We start from the raw sequence: 15,970 nt of genomic DNA on the forward strand, positions 1-15,970 counted from the left end.
ACAGGAAATGGTATGAATAAGAGCTAAGTTTTCTCAAGGATAGGCTGAATATAATTCTGTGTGAAAGGTGAAAATAACATATCACTTCAAGACATCATTGAAACGGAACATGTACCTGCTTCAGATGATGAATGTGTTTAGTACAGTCATTAGAGTCTTTCAGATCACAATAACTTCATTAACAGTCTTGCCTTCTGTAAGTGAATATTAACACATGTTGAGTAACATGCCATATGTACATAGCTGTTCCTAGAGAAGTAACCATGCGATAAAAGGGTATTATTTGAAATTTCAACAATTTACATTGCATATAGCATTTCAGCTACCTGGAAACAATGTGTTATGCATGGCTTTGTAATCTGTATGTAAAAATTCATCACACTTTCACATGAATATATAGCTGGGAGCTCAGTTTATTTCCACTAAACAATAATTCATAATAAGTCTTTCACTACAAGTGTTCCCTTTGTGAGTATGGCTAGATGTTATCATACCAAATGATAAGAATTTAACAGAAATCAGTGACTCGTAAACACTTTATAAAGCCATTTTTCTATAATTTACAAACCAGCCACAGTGTTTCAGGGCTTGACAATTCCTATCGCCCGACGCCCAGGACAAGGGACAAGTGAAATTTACGTTCGGGCAAGTCAAAAATAAAATCTGGTCGCCCGCCGGACAAGTTGTTTATACAACTTCTGGCGCAATCAACGCGAATCTAAGTTGCGGTTTGTGCACGTGTCGCCCGATTTGCGTTGTCGTTCACACAAAATAAATGTCAATCACTGACTTTTTTAGATCCAATTGTGACGTTCTTCTGCGATTCATTTGCCGAATCACACAATGTTGCAATTTTCCGATGATGGACATGAAATTGTTTCATCGTCCAATTAAAAAGTCGCTTAAAATTTGGCTTAAACAGCATTTCTTTGTTGTATGCTGACTGCTCCGCCCCAACAAATTAGGTAAAAAATTGCAAAACCCAATGCCATAGTGCTTATCGGCGATCGACAGTGCAGTACTTCAAAATCATTTATGCGGCCTCGCGAGGTAGACGAACATTGTTGGCAGATAGTTTGTGGAGTGATCGCTGTAAATATGAGTATTTCACGGTAATATTTCCACTGATGCAAACAAGGCATTGTGCATTTTCGCGAGCCAGAGCGTAATTTCCGCTCCGCAGACCTACGCAAAGATCAAGCAAAGTTGTTGCCGTAAAGAGGCACGTGGTTTACGACGATGGGCATTGTGTAACTCTGAGAAACGACAGTGTGATGATTTACGACGGCGCCACGAGGGCTAGCGTGAGTGGAATCGACGACTCGATGTGATGATTAGAAGGATGTTTCTGACAAAAGATCTAAACATAAGCGTTATGATGAGGAAAAACGCCGTAGATGTTATCTCCCGAAATGGAATTTGGAAAGCACAGTGGCCTTGGTTGAAATATGACGGTTCCAAAATGTTCTGTACGTCGTGTCTCAAATACCCCACCATTGCCAAACCATGGAGGTAGGAAGAGACTACCTCCATGGCCAAACCGAGCAAAATGCTTTTCTTGACAGATACGGCATGTTTCGCGTTGAATCGATAAGGTCTCACGAGTTTAGTCAACCGCATTTGGACTGTTTGGCGCATCGCAGATGAGATCGTGACGGGGACAATGATTGTGGAAATTTTGTGGGTCCCGCTGAGCCCGATACGCGTTCACTTGCCAACAATCCGATCGCATGCACTCGCAATGCGTGAACCGAATGACGACGACCAGCGACAGAAACTGACCAATCTTTTTACGACGGCATTTATGCTTGCCAAACACGGGAAGCCGATGTATGATATGTACCTTCAAATTCAATGTTAGCCCTGCGTACAGGTCTGTGCATCTCGGTCTGTGTGTTCCCGGCGTTATACGGCCTCTTGTGGTGGAGGCCGTATAACGCCGGGAACACACAGACCGTACGCAGGCCTACTTCAATGTAAACTTTTGAGAAAAATCGGCGTCAACATCGGCGAAAATTACCAAAATAAGGTAGCCCTGAAAGCCGCTACGGAATTCGTCGCAAGTATTTTGGTCTTGATTATTACAAATGGAGGACAAGTAAAATTTTTGAGAGGACAAGTGAAATTGAAAATCCACTTGTCCGACGGACAAGTGAACTGGAAAAAAAATTGTCAAGCCCTGAGTGTTTACTCATTTATAAAGTATGTTTGCTCTTTTGTGACATTGTTAGCTGAATGGGAAACAATGTTTACATCAACAATAAATCTAATCGTCATGGGTAAATTTGGAAATCACAAACGTCAGATGAGATATATCCCGTAACACTCTCAACAAACTCTATTTGATCGAATATACATGCAACTATAGGGGCTTTGTTAGGCAAACATCCCTGGTCTGTACATGAAAGTATGCATTCTGTAACAGGGTTGGCTACACAATACTGCACAGTATTAGTTTAAGAGAGAATATCCTAAACCACTAAACTATGCAGAAGTGGTTTTATCGACCATATATTTTCATTATTTCATTATTTGAGTAGCATACAACTATCTCATTGATGGCGTGAATATGTGAGATTTTGTATTGCATTCAGTTTATCAGCATATTCTGTATTTGAAAAAGTTGTCAGAGGATTCAAAAGTTTTCTGCAGAATTGATTTCATCAAATATTTTAACAGTTTAGCATTTCAATTTGATGGAATTGATTGACACCCATGTAATTTCATTATTTGACAATCGTAATTAAGATGTGTGAAAAGTGAAATTTAATTAATGCCCTTCAATTTACATTGAAGAAAGTTATTCCAAATTATTAAAGAGTGCATAATACAGGAATATTCTATTTCAAAGATGGTTTTCCTTTGACAACAATTTTTTTTAAATTGAAGCACGACATTACTTGAGTCTAAAATCAGTTGAGTATACTGTCTCCAATTTGACAGTAATGAACTTGATGGCGTATCTTGTTTCCAATGTTACAGACAGAATAACCCATGCGGAACAAGTCTTTCGGAATTTCTTTTGAAAAATATTTGGTCAACAATCTTGAAATCCATGATATGGTTGTAGTCTGGAGCTGCAGATTGCCCTGACTACAGAAAGTTGAAGTGGGAGATTTCTTCCTCAGGGGCTCATTTCCCATTAAAGCTGTTGCTATGACAACATTGGCATTCCCAGCAAGACAGAATTAATGAATGTAACTCTACCTGTACTGTGATATTATTCCAAATTTCATTTTCTTCCTCAGCACATACGCAGGGTGTATTTATCCATCAATTACAAATACATCAAACAACAAAAGATAAGCCATTTCCCATAAATTTGAATTTGATCTGTCCTAAACTACAACGTAGGCACTTTGATTCTTGATAGATGGATCAGAGACAGGAAGTCCAAATGATTTCTTAATCGATACTAGATCACTTGGTAATGTCCTCCATGTCCATATCTCCAATACACCTGTCTTCAATACTACCGGTGTGATGTTGACCAGTTTAAAATATTATATCATCTTGATGCCGAGATTTAAGGATTTCCCATTTCCTGTTTGGGGGAAAAATTGTCAGGCTTGAAGACAGTGAACTCTGAAGTTGAGCTCCACTATAGCTGTCTGTTATCATTCTGTCAACATACTGTACAGTTGGACATCTTCTCAAGATTCAACTCTGGTCAAAATACTTTCATATGTGATTTACTATCAAGAAGGATAATAATTTTATTCAAACTTTTGAAAGAAATAGTAACTGTTGTATTTTTAATGACATCTTTGTCATTTTGGTCAAAAACTTGTCTTGTTAAGAATTTAAATTTATGATGCAGAGAAATGACTTTCTGTAGATTTGTTGAAATTATACCAATATGATAAAACTAGTGACTTGGATTTTTCAAAACATTGTTATAGCTTCACTGCTGAGTGGATAGTTTTAGTACTGTTACTCAAACATGTATGATATAGTCACTCGCTTAAGATAATGTTTAATATTTACCTGTGTTTTAATTTTGAATTTACAAACAATTTGACTTTCAAATTTTGAGATAAAGTTATTTTGACAAATCAACAATAGTTTTAATTCCTTGGATGTTCAATTTTAGGTTAGCAACGAGATTCAAACTTGTAGAAACCTTAGTTCCTTGCAGTCACAATCTGTCCAGGGTCTATGTTTCAGTCAGTGCATAATTGAATAAATTACTCATTTGTATTGTTCATATGTCAGCCATTGAACACTCATTGTTTGCCATATCATCATATATCACTAAATATTAGTATAACATATTATAGGATATCTGTTCATAATCCATAAATCAGACTTTTGGAAAAAATTAAATATGACTTTTTCTCTGCAACTCTACCTATGGCTGCAATTACTCAATGAAAAGTCACGCTGCTATTTGCTATGCATCAACTACAGTCTGAGCATTTAAAAAGCAGTGTTTTTACAGGTCATTTTTAGCCAGACACAAGACAAAATTACCGGGTATTTCTTGTCTCAGCTATTTTCCCATCCAAGTCATCTCATCCATGAAATGCAACACACTTTCTCATAGTATGGGTATCTTTCCTTCCCATATTGTCACATTGTACCATTCACACATTACCACTTACATGTTTCTGTGTAAATGTTTGAACACCACAGTACAGTTGTTGCATTTATCACATTTCATTACATTGCTCTGGCATAGACCCTGGAGAAAAGCAACTGGCTCTGGCAATAATACAGCATCTGGGAACGTTATATCTGATTGGTAGATTGTCAATGTATACAGCAACTTAAAGGTCTGGTGAAATGCCCATGTTGCAAAATCACAGAAATACAGTTGATGGTCTATAAAACAGTTACATTCATTTCTTTTTCGTTTAGCGTGCGTGATTATGAAATATGGCAAAAGAAAAATGCAATGTGGGCGTGTCCCCCGAGGACAGTGTCCTCCTTCACTATGGGAAGACGTTCTTCTTTTGGTGGCTGTGACAGCGGCAAGAACATGAACGGCTCAACTGTAAACTTTTTCAGTGTTGAGTGTTTGAACCATAATGTGCTTGTCTCTTCTGGTTCGTACAATCGGCCACGGTCCCTCGGCTGAGCCTGCCTCGCTACTCGCTACACAGAAGGTTGGGACCGTAATGCAAATCAACTGCATGAACACCAACACTGAACGTTGTGACTGCCACTTATAAAATGCACTAGTCTACAACACGGAACGTCGGGACCGCAATGCAAATCGACAGTAACTTAAAACGTAAATGGGACCGTGATTAAAATGAACTACAACACGGAAGGTTGGGACCGCGATGCAAATCAGCTGCATAAACAGCAACACTGAACGTTGAGACTACCATTAAAACGAACAACAACACGGAACGTAGAGATCGCGATACAAATCATGGAGGTAGAGTCCTCCCTGATACAAATCGACAGCAACACAGAACGTGTCGTTGGGACGTACGGCGATTAAATTGAAGAACAACGGGGAATACCGGACCACGAGGACTGGACCGCGATGCAAATCGACCGCAACATGGAATTAAAATGCACAACACAGAACATCTAGACCGCAATGTAAATCAACTGCAACACCGAACCTTGTTGCCTCGATTAAAATGCGTATGTCTGCTATGTATAGCAAAAGTTTCAATTCTCGCGAGCGAGCGTTCCTATGCCTGCTGTACACTAGACAAAATGACGTCAAATTTATCGCGAGGGCTCGATTGCGTGTGTCAAGTTTCAATTCTCGCGAGAGCCATTTATGCATGTTGTACACTAGACTAAATGACGTCAAATCTCTCGCGAGACTTGGCTCGATTGCAAATATGTACGACGGAAAGAACGCAATAATACGGAAGTAGACACAGTTTTTGTGAATCGCCGAGAGAGAAGCGCAGATTAAACAAAAGACTAAAAAACCCACGTTTTTTCTTTATTTTACCATATTTTTTAAACAAAAATCAGTTTCGCCACTGTGGCGAATTAGGATAGATTTTTTTCGCCACTTCGGATTTCGATTCGCATTGGTGAATGAACGTGGCGAATGGGCAGCACGGGGTACGAACACTGAGGCTGTTTTGTTAGCGGATACCGGGCAGAGATAAGGCGGCGTTGGACCGCTATTCGATGTAAATGAACACACCTGTGACGTCACAGACGGCCAACCATGATCCCCGCTGCGGGCGTGACCTGAGTGTCGCAAAATGACCCCATGAAAGCCGCGCATAGAAATATAAAAAAAATTAACACTTGCGCGTACTTTTAGGTTGCAATTATGTTGCGAGTGTAATAGTATTGACCCCCTGGAAGATATTCAGTCACATGAACGGGACCATTTCACCAGACCTTTAAGGTAGTCCTTCATTTGCCTTTGAAAGTTGTGCACAGATACTCAATTTACTCAGAGGTAAAGCTGATAAAAACCTAACCAGCCAGTAAAATACTCCAATATAATCAGCACAATACATCAATTATATCACAATAGAAATATATCTACCAAATAGTCATTCTGATATAATTCTTACATCATTTGCAATCGTAGTATGTCTTCATTGAATATGTAAACTCTGTCCCGGTATCATCTATTTATTATAAATATTGTAATCAAAAGTTACATCAGTATAAATTTGCATTATGAAGAGAAAACATGAAAACCACAATTCAGGATATCACAAATAAAGGAAACTTACAAACAGGATGAAATATGATATACAGGACATCCCTAATCTTTACCTATCTAATTGCTTCATGTTTCTGTTAGATGAAATCCCTTCCAGTCTCTATGAAACCATGGAACACCCAAGGTCATCGTTGCAATCACTACAAATCATTGGCAGCTACTTCTATTATTAACACACTTTATCTGTCAATCACCATACTTCGTTATTTCCAATACTTTATGTTTTTTCCATATCTCTAAAATCAGGCAGAAACTAGCCAAGAATATTGTATTCATTAGACTTGGTAGGGAATTATTGATCATGCTGTGAAAGTTAAAACCAGAAAGATACATAGTTTTTGAAAGCTTCCATGTAAGATAATCCACTCATCTTTTTATAGAATATCCTTTGCCCTGGGTCATGTTTCCTTTCAAGTTACAGATTGTGTTTTCCGTGCATGATAAAATTGGGACATATCCTGCCTCTGGTAGTTATTCTGGCAACAAAAATCAAAGTGTTTGCGTAATGAGTCAAAGCAGGAATTTGTGGAACAGTGTGTGCTGTACAGCTACTGAATATGATATTTGACAGTAATATGTTCATACCATATTCATTTAACTTTTAACGCATGAAACCTGCCTATTTCTCAAAATTGCCTTAAAATTTAGTGTGAGGGCATTGAGCAAAAATGAGTAATAAACTCATGGTGAACTGAAATTTAATGACTTTAAATAAAATGATTACATCAGTTAAGTTGACTGATCAGTCTTTTCACACAGTATGGACCTACTAGCAGTGGTCACTCTGTATGTACACTTATTGACTCACGGAAGGTCAGTTTTTTACCCACAATGCATTTTGCAATTACCGGTTTTGTACTATAAGTGATTTACTATTCATCCCTTGCATTACATGAAATTGTCCATTCAGGCAGTAACAATTTTCATTTTGAAAGCAACACTCAATACTTTTATTTGTTGTTTTGGTTAAGTTTCATTTTTAGCTACTATAGACTATAGTCTATAGAAGCTATTGGGATGGGTATCCGTCCGGCGTCCGTCGTCAGTCTGTATGTATGTATGTATGTATGTATGTATGTATGTATGTATGTATGTATGTATGTCCGTTTGTGAGGCGTCCGTCCACTCAAATATCTTGAGAACCGCAGTACTTACTGATTTGATACTTGTTGTGTAGATGAAAAATATGATTTTGAGAAACTATTTTTTTTAATTTTTTGATAATGTTGAAAATAGGCAAATTAATGCCAAAAAAGGCGTTTTTGGTAAAAAATCTTCTTCTTCATAACCGCTGGTCAGACAGCTTTGTTATTTGGTATACAGGTCCCTAGGGACAACCCAACTTAGATTTGTTCAAATTGTGATGAAATATGCAAATGTGTATTTTTAAGGAATTTTTTTGTCATTTTTGGTCAAAATTTGACTCACATTGTATGTAATTCTTGTACTGTATAAACCCTATCAATTCACCCAGAAAAAATAATTAATATGATTTTAAATAATTGAATAATCATCAAAGCCAAAATAATTTTAGTGTAGAATTATCAGAAAGTTCAACTTTTTTGACAGTCCATAGTGAAATGCTTACCATCTTAGAGGATTAAAACATGTAAAGGCAACTTTCCTGAATCCCAACTTTGACATATTCTGAACCGTCATTTATTGTGCCCTGTATGTTATCTCAAAGAAATTGCTCGTAATAGTTTGTCATGATAGGGTGGTCAAATAAATAGAGATAGAGAAAGTTCTAATCTTCACGTATGGTTGACTTGCTGAGGATAAAATAAAATTACTTTTGAGGAAAAAATAGAGTGGTCAAAGTGATAGGGTTTTTATGGTAAAGCTTGGCTGTAAGATTCCTCATGTGCTATTTATAGCAATTATGCAATCTGTGTAAACAGTGCAATGAAAGTGTAACATGATTCCTTATAATGCTTTTGATGACCTTGAACTTCTTAAGTTTCAAACATTTGCCTCTTCAGTGTGCTTTCTCTGAGTACGTACAGTCTCAACTTATTCAACAGAACTTACTTACAATGTTAATTTGAAAGTTAAAATGTGGTTGGTTAGGATGAAAGATTAAGTTAAGATTCTTTATAACCTGACAGATATGCTGTATTTTTATGACGTAAAGCTTGATTTAAGCAAGTCTTGTTTACTTTAAATAGAATGTAATTAACTCTCGTTTATTAGCTACTATAGACTAATATAGTATGTACCATATGTACATGTATGTATGTATGTATGTATGTATGTATGTATGTATGTATGTATGTATGTCCGTTTGTGAGGCGTCCGTCCACTCAAATATCTTGAGAACTGCAGTACTTACTGATTTGATATTTGTTGTGTGGATAAACTATATGATTTTGAGAAACTATTTTTATTAATTTTTTGATATTGTTGAAAATATGCAAATTAGCACCAAAAAAGGCGTTTTTGGTAAAAAATCTTCTTCATAACCACTGGTCAGACAGCTTTGTTATTTGGTATACAGGTCCCTTGGGATAATCCAACTTAGATTTGTTCAAATTGTGATGAAATATGCAAATCTGTATTTTTACAGAATTTTTTTCCCATTTTTGGTCAGGCCATCCTGAAATGAGCTATCAAAGATATCCACCTTCTTCATCAATACATGTGTCACAAGAGGTTATTCTCTACATAACACAGCAGAGCTCTGTCAACTGTTGAGTCACTTGTTTTTCAAAACCGCTGGTCAGACAGCTTTAATATTGGTTTACAAGTCCCTAGGATGACCTCAGTGAGATAATTTCATACAGTTAGGAAATACTTAATTTTGTATCCATGTCTATAGTAGCTTCAGGGACTTTGGCCCTATGTTTGAAATTGGCACCGAATTGATATGTGGCATTTTTTTATGAAGTTCAAGTGTCCTTAAAGAGTCAAATGTCATAAAGAGTGAGTGATATGTGTGTGATGGAAGGATTCCATCTTTGTTGTGTGCAGATTGAATCTAAAAATACCAGTTTTAAATGCCAGTTACTGATCAAATTATAGAATAATTACTCTATCTTCATTATTTCATCAATCAAATGACACCGTGAAGTTATTAAACATATCATTAGTTTTCAGGAAAGGGGCAGGTCCATCTCTACCAACATGACAGAGAGTCATCTATCAGCTAAAGCCATGATAATGGATATATCCTCATAAGTAAATAATAATATCAAAACTTATAGCCAGAAACTTGTATGCAAATTTAGTCATTATGACAGTGAGAAAGTATACTTAATGAATTATTGATTCTTTTCTCTCTTATATTTACATAGAAAATTATACTCTGCCATAAAGCCCTTACTAGTAATGATTCCTGGTTGAAATTAAGCTGACATTTTCAGTTGTGAGTCACTATTACTTCATAGAATTTTAGCTAAAGCATGGAGGAATTACAGGAATGTTTGTCAGAGTTACTTCTTTTTGAGAATGCTACAAATTTATCACAAACATTTTCAATAGTGTATCATAGTGCTTGATCAGTGACACAACTGGTTTGTTCTATATACTCAATGAATACATTAACATGTACAGTTTCAACCTTATGATGTGCCGTCTTCACACACATACTGGATCAATTTCACTAGGACCTTGCAAGGCATAAAATCATCATTTTGACAAATAGATATGGTCCATATTACACTGGGTTATTTAAGACAGTGCAATGGGGATGCCTCTAGTTGTTTTGTGGACATACCATACACTGTCAACAGGGACCGGAGTCAGCAATACATGTACATACAATCCCATGCAAGTATTTCGTTGCACTATCATACAGTATTCCATGATATTGAACAACGTGAAAGATTTTATAAAAAAGCGTTGTCACTATCAATTTGATAACATCATAACAGATTTGTAAGGTCACTCAACTATCAAATCTCAACAGGCACTTTATAAGTGTTGAATAATGGCCTAGTGTTTGATGTATTGGTAAGATTGTGTTGATTCTGTGCATCAGACTATGCTAATCGTATTTGAATAGCAGTGTAGTGTCATCAGTACTGGTAGTTTACATAGAGATTACATGTTACAATTATTCAATTAAAAACACTTTAGGAAATTGTCTTAACAAGATAGCAGTTTACATGACAAGAATTGCATATCATATGGTTGGTACGTGTTAAATGTAATTGTCAGAGAACTACTATTTTAGCAAGATGTGTGATCTATTAGTATTCATTTATGCAAATTATATTGATGAGCATTATTTTGGTATTGAATTTTTATGCTAATGATTTATCAATGTGGAATATTCATGTACCCTGCATCTTGCATTGTATAGAGAACCAAATGTTCCAGTACACATGAATAGATGTAGTAATGAACATTAATAAGATACATCTTGCTTATTACAATTGCCTATTTAACCTATTTTGTTTACTAGCGTAGATCCAGAAACTGAATCAGAGTGACAGCTGTCAGTATGTAGGAGACAGAGGAATTTCAAAATAAAACAACAAATTGTATCTATAAATGTGCAGCAGATGTCATCAGTAATTATTTGTACATCTACTAGTCAACTGTTTAGAGTATTGAGAAAGTGAGACTCTGTTCTGTTTAAATGTGAACTAGTTCTGTCATGAAAGTGCAGTCAACTCCCTTGAATGACTTACAGTTTCTAAGAATCCCTGTTGCTATGTAATCACAGCACAGTGATGGGAATTCACAAAGGCTGAACAGGTTGGGGGTGTCGTATCATCAATATTCAGGATTCAATGAACAAATGAACTTGCCTGGATAATTTTGTCATGAAATTGCATTATGTATCAGATATTGCCAATACCTGTCAGTGATCCCTGACAACTGTGATTTTTTTCACATTTATTAAATTGTGTAAAACTGAACAGATTTGACAGAAACCTTCTCCGTCAGTACTAAATCAGTTACCATAGAAATGATGATATGTACGGTAGATCAGTATTGGGTTTCAGCTATTATTTTACTGCAGGGAGATCTGGGGTGTCAATGGCGTTAAATTACAATGTAGCATTATCAGGTACTATATTATCATTCAAGTCCATGTATCATTGGTGTATTTACCATGGTTAGAAGAAGAGACATGAAGTATGTTTTAGGAATTGCTTTGCATTTTTACCAATTTTAGACTCATGAGTCTTGTATTGTTGTGAGGCTCTTTTACTTCAAGTTTTGTGTAACTGCCATATATATAACACGCAAGGCTACCAATGTATTGACATAGGACTGACTGTCAAACAAATTGTGAGAAAATTGCAAAATTGACTCATATGAGCACAAAAAGGCAGAAATCTTGAAAGCTTAAACAATAAACCCATGTACCCTAGGGATCTGCCAGTTGCATTACGAGTGTTGCTGTTATACAGCATATTGCCTATGTATCAGGGGATTTACCCTGTACAATGACAGGGAAAACTTGGCTGTTTATTACCCCAGAATTATTCACAGCTTACTGCTCTTGGTAACAAAAATGTTGAATTTAATGATGAAGCAGAGATGGTTTCTATGCAGCCAATGTAATTGTTTTGATTTGATGTGAAAAACTACAGGCATCATTTTGTTTATGGCAGTGATCAGTGTGCTAATTGGTGTGTACCATTCTGCATCTTGCTTTCTGTAAACGTGTCAAGGATGTCACTGCATGGTATCTGTAGGTGTGAAAACTAATAAAGTGTCATGTGTCAAGTTGTGATATCACAATTAAAGCATTCGTGTCAATTGTGTGTAGTTGTTAGCTGTAAATGTGTTTGGTACGGAAATGAAGAGAAATCCTTTTATAAATATTAATGGTGTATCTCATGAAGTACATCATTTAATTGAATTAATTAATCAATCATCTAATTGTTTATTCATTAAAACAGTGGCGTCATTTACAAAACAAGGTTTTGTTCAGTACATCAATCTAGGCATGCACCAAGGGTGATAAAGCAGGCATGTAGAATCAATAATCAGTATGTTACTTATTGCCAATATGCTATTATCTCAGTAAACAGTGAACAAAGTGTAAGTATAGCCACCAGTAGACGATGTTGTGCTGTCACTCAAACGGCAAGAATATCATACCATTACAGTTTATGTCGATAATTGTATGACTTTTATGATGATGTAACTCAGTGTGCAAAATGAACATTGCTATGGTATATCTGGCAGTCTGTGATGTATTAGTGCTACATCATTATTCTGCATGATATTGCCAATACCATTGAAAACACTGAGAACTAAGCCATAATCCCTCCAGTGTATTCTGCATCACTCATTTTCAGTGAATTAACAGTTTTTGGATGATGTATCAAGCTGATGATGGATCAACTTAAGCTGATGTTGATTCCAGCCATTGGTTCAAATTATGAAGTCAGCATCACTGAGATGTACTGATTATGAAGAAACCAGTACAAATGAGAGTAAACGAATAATATTAACACGTAAACAAAGTATCAAACTACATAATAGAGTATGAGAAAATAATACCTATTTGAAATGTAAAGAATTTTACATAGTAGAGTATAAAAATATATACATATTTACATGTGTATTTACATACTGGTATACAGATTACTGGTAGAGGTAAATAAACAAAGGAAGGTTTAGAGACTTGTTGTATCAAGATAATGTTAGAAAAGTATCAAACAGAAAAAGTTTGTTTTGTATCAAAAGATAATTCAGTTATTTTCAACCAGTGAAGTGAGATCAATTCATACAGAAATCATCAACAAAAGTCAATGACATGCAGAAACTATCTGCACTGAAAATGACTGCCTGAAACACTTTTACACATGGCATTTTTGCAAATTATCAACCTATTAAGTCATTGTCTGACTTCTCATCACCACAATAGTGCAATGAATTTTCCTGTCTTACACATTAAAAAGTTAAACTTAATCATCACCAGTAGTCAAATTTCAAAAATGAAATTAATACATCACTAATGCCAATATCACAGTCAATATTGAATGAGCTATAGCTTTAGGCATTCATGCATTGGTCTCTTAATTTACTGTTCACATAACAAATTGGAATTACAGAAATGTTTGAAATGGTATACTGTGGTATACTTAATGTTACCCTAAAATTAATAAATCAGAGCCATTTAAAATCTCATTACAAAAAATATGTGTCCGATCAGAATCTAGGATTACCACTGAAAATCATGGTGCTGATCATGAGTGTTAACATTAATATATCCAAGATAATTTGTATTTTGCCCGAGATATCTATGAAGTAGATCTCTGGTTATTGACCTTGCTTCTAGGTAACCAGAAACACTAGTGACATTAGTGCAATGAGCAAGTATAAGTGATTCTGTTAAGTCATTCTGAACTCTCTACTCTTTAGTCACTATCACCTGTGACAATTTCTTTCAAGCCCGGCGTCTGTTTCAGGCCCGGCGTCTGTGTCATATGGCACTGTGTTGCCAAACACCAGGGACTGTATGTAATTCATGCATGATGGCCATGGCAAGTGTGGTCTACAATATCCAACAGGTACCTGGATTAAACTGAAATCAATCCAGTATTGCCTAAGGGTATTTAGAGCACTAGTAGAGACAAGACAGTGATTTGCGTTTCATCTGTGATATGTTCCATATGCATGTATTAGTTCATAACACTAGTTCATATTACCGGTTTTCATATCTTCACACAATGCAAGAGTCCGCCTTGTTACACGAAACTCACAGTTTGTGTGAAAACCTTCAATGACAACTTGAGATCACTTACACATGCTCTTCATGGAAAAAATATATCCATCGTAAAATTCTTAGAATTTTTATGGTTGTACCCGGAAGACATCAATTGGAAATCAATGTTACACAGAAAATCTATCTAGGTCTTCTTTAAGAATTTTGTATGGCAATTTAGTCACAAGTTGTATATTTTGTTCTGCTGTCAAGTGGAATGAATAATTTTTCTGTTTATATTTTTTAAATAAAAATTATAACTGAGAGTAGAGTATGACACTTCCTTGGAGAGAAATTTTTGCCAATTATAGACTGTCAGTCACTCAACCAAAATAGGTAGATGTAGGCAAGATATTTTAGGGTATGCACAGAAGAATGCCATAACAAGGACAGTGTGACATGCGGCAAGACAAGTACAAGACTATGGTAGATTCTATTCTATGTTACAAACTACTTAGTGAATGATTTAAGGGCTCACTGAGCGATACAGACTTTTTATGAGGATGACAAATCAACTAATGAGATGGTTTCACTGGCAGAGGTCAAGTTATGATCCTTTCATAAAGACTTTAGTATTGTTTACATGAAAGTGAATTGTTGAAGCAATGGATAGGAAAAGTCGTATTTGATGGATTGGATGAGTTTCTATTCTCAGTCAACAACCGTGTAAGTCACCCAAATCATATATTATAGCTCTCTGTATTGCGAGGTCAAGTCTGTCAACAATGCTTTCAACTTGCAAAGCACAAAGGAAAAATGACAAATAGTGCAATAAAGTTTATCTTGAAATTAAATTTTAAAAGTAAGACATCTGAAGGAAGGACAAAAAAATGATTAATCTTCATTTGTATAGAATTTAATCTCCTCAGAAGAGACATGATTTTCGAGGTTAACAAAATGTTAATATAAGTACATATTCCCCACAAATGAATTCCCATACTAAACCATATTTGTAATCACTGATGTTATCACATGGACAAGCTAAGTTGTCCTCTCTCAACAAAAAAATACAAAATTTATACCCAAGTTATGCATGTGACTTAATATTTTCTTTCTTCATCTCAGAAAATACTGATGGTGAAATTCTACTGATGGTAATATGGTCATTATATCACTGCTCAGGGGCTATTTTCCCAAGCTGAATATCAACAACATCAGAGAATAGTATATCTCAGTATTTTGTCAATGAAAAACACAAAATAAACAAATAATGTAACTATGTACAAGTTGAACGGTACCTGTATCAGTTGTGCTGAAAACCAGAATCCCTTCACAACTTTCAAACATTGAAATATTAGCTTTGTGAAGAGAAAATCTTGACTGTTCGAATCATTTGAAAAATTTGAATCATATTTTGTATTTTCCGGTCATGTGATAGATTGGAAATGGGCATATACAAATGAGCTCATTCTTTTCCAATGATGTCTTTGTAATTCCAATCCACAGTTTCACAAGGTACCTTCAGTTAATTCAGTTCCACATTCATGGGAATAGATAAACCCTAATCAAGATGAAAAATCATTACTTCTCATAATATGATGCCATAAATTCTACCGACTGAATGCAATCTTCAATGCTTCAAGTTTGTGTGTGTAAAAGTTAAAATGTGTCATTGAGATCCATCGCTATCAGGGTGT

The 15,970-nt window shown here is 35.7% G+C and overlaps 1 protein-coding gene across 1 annotated transcript in view; it reads left to right on the forward strand.

The window, feature by feature from the left end:
- LOC139145886 (ribosomal protein S6 kinase-related protein-like) overlaps positions 1-15,970 on the forward strand; it is a 38,640-nt gene that overhangs the window by 6,715 nt on the left and 15,955 nt on the right. The window lies entirely within an intron of this gene.

This window comes from Ptychodera flava, chromosome 12 (genome assembly GCF_041260155.1).
Source record: "Ptychodera flava strain L36383 chromosome 12, AS_Pfla_20210202, whole genome shotgun sequence".
NCBI lineage: Eukaryota > Metazoa > Hemichordata > Enteropneusta > Ptychoderidae > Ptychodera > Ptychodera flava.